Raw genomic sequence first — 2,618 nt, forward strand, 5'->3', positions numbered from 1 at the left:
ATTTCCAATACTACATTGAATAGGAGTGGTGAGAGAGGGCATCCTTGTTTAGTGCCAGATTTTGAAGGGAATGCTTCCAGTTTTTGCCCATTCAGTATGATATTGGCTGTGGGTTTGTCGTAAATAGCATTTATTATTTTGAGATACGTTCCATCAATACCTAGTTTATTGAGAGTTTTGCCTCTGCATCTATGGAGATAATCATGTGGTTTTTGTCTTTTGTTTTGTTTATGTGGTGAATTACGTTTATATACTACTATCTGTTGAACCAGCCTTGTATCCCAGGATGAATTTTTTTTTTTTTTTTTTTAAACAGTATCTTACTCTGTTGCCCAGGCTGTAGTACAATGGCATGATCATAGCTCACTGCAGCCTTGATTTTCTGAACTCAGGTGATTCTCTCACTTCAGCTTCTAGAGTAGCTGGGACTATAGGCACTCACCACCATGCCAGGCTAATTTTTTGTAGAGATTGGGTTCTGCCATGTTGCCCAGGCTGGTCTTGAATTCCTGAGCTCAAGCAATCCACTCAACTTGGCCTCCCAAAGTGCTGGGATGACAGGCATGAGCCATCGAGCTCCACCACAAATTTTTAATCATTTGAGAGTAGGATGCATAGATCATGTTTCTTTCTTCCTCAGTACTTCAAGATTTCCTGAGAACAAGGACGTTCTCTCATGTAACCACATATCAACCACATATGGTATAGTTATCTAATTCAAATATTGATATAATTTTTTGTCTTATCTACAATCCATATTTCAATTTTGTAAACTGTCCCAGTAATGTCCTTTATTGCAATTCTAAAAATAACGTTTAAGGCCAAGCACAGTGGCTCATGCTTTTAATCCAGAATTTAGGGAGGCCAAGTCAAGAGGATGGCTTGAGGCTAGAGTTCGAGAACATCCTAGGCAGCATAGCGAGACCCTGTTTCTACAAAAATAAATAAATAAATAAAGCGTAAGGGGAAGACATTCTGTGATACAGAATGAGGTGTTGCCTGATGAAAGATTAAAAAAAAAAAATCAAAGATTCGGTCTAGGATTATGTGTTGTACTGAATGCCACATCTTTTCACTCCTCCTTAATTTGCAACAGACTCTCAGTCTTTCCTTTTTTGTTTGTTTTGTTTTTCACGACACTGACATTTTGTGTTATTTTGTTTTGAGACAGAGTTTTGCTCTTGTTGCCCAGGCTGGAGTGCAATGGCACAATCTTGGCTCACCGCAACTTCTACCTTGTGGGTTCAAGAGATTCTCCTGCCTCAACCTCCTGAGTAGCTCAGATTACAGGCGCATGCCACCACGCCAGGCTAATTTTTGCACTTTTTTTTTTTTTTCCAGACAGAGTCTCGCTCTGTCACCCAGGCTGGAGTGCAGTGGCACGATCTTGGCTCACTGCAACCTTCGCCTCCTGGGTTCAAGCGATTCAGCCTCCCAAGTAGCTGGTATTATAGGCACATGCCACCATGCCTGGCTAATTTTCATATTTTTAGTAGAGACAAGGTTTTACCTTGTTGGTCAGGTTGGTCTCGAACTCCTGACTTTGTGATCCACCCGCCTCGGCCTCTCAAAGTGCTGGGATTACAAGCATGAGACATGGCACCCGGCTTAATTTTTGTATTTTTAGTAGAGGTGGGGTTTTACTATGTTGGCCAGGCAGGTCTTGAACTCATGACCTCAGGTGATCTGCCCACCTTGGCCTCCCAAAGTATTGGGATTAGAGTCGTGAGCCACGTCGCCTTGCCTGACATTGACGTTTTTGAAGAACATAGTTTAGTTATTAAAATAACTTTCTTTCCTTCTTTTTCTTTTCTTTCCCTCCCTCTCTTCCTTTCTTTCTCTTTCTTTCTGTTTTTTTGGGTGGGGGGACAGAGTCTTGCTCTGTCCCCTAGGCTGGAGTGCAGTGGTGCAACCTCGGCTCACTGCAACCTCTGCCTCCCAGGTTCAAACTATTCTCCTGTCTCAGCCTCCTGGGTAGCTGGAACTGCAGGTGCCTGCCACCACGCCCAGCTAATATTTTGTATTTTTAGTAGAGATGGGGTTTTACTGTTAGCCAGGATGGTCTCAGTCTCTTGACCTCATGATCCACCCACCTCAGCCTCCCAAAATGCTGGGATTACAGGCATGAGCCAGCGAGCCCTGCCTAGAATGACTTTCAATTTGGAGTTGTCTGATGTTTCTTCACAATTAGATTGACTGATCTTTCTGAAAAGGTTTTATTGTGTACAGAGAGGGGAGGGGGCTGCAGTGAAGAAATTGCCAAGATGGGATAGTGCAAAGTCCCGGCTGTTGCTCTCCAGGGCTGCTGTGGAAGAACGGCCCCAGCCACATGGAACTCTCGGATTCACAACTAGATCTGAACAATGCATTTTTTTTTGTCTGAGATGGAGTCTCACTCTGTTGCCTAGGCTGGAGTGCAGTGGCGTGATCTCACTCCAACTTCTGCCTCCTGGGTTCAAGCAATTCTCTGCCTCAGGCTCCTGGGAAGCTGGGATTATAGGAGCCTGCGACCAAGCCCTTCTAATTTTTTTTTTTTTTTTTGAGACGGAGTTTCACTCATGTTACCCAGGCTGGAGTGCAATGGCGCGATCTCGGCTCACCGCAACCTCTGCCTCCTG

The sequence above is a fragment of the Cebus imitator genome, unplaced genomic scaffold (genome assembly GCF_001604975.1).
Source record: "Cebus imitator isolate Cc_AM_T3 unplaced genomic scaffold, Cebus_imitator-1.0 Scaffold1816, whole genome shotgun sequence".
NCBI classification, from domain to species: domain Eukaryota; kingdom Metazoa; phylum Chordata; class Mammalia; order Primates; family Cebidae; genus Cebus; species Cebus imitator.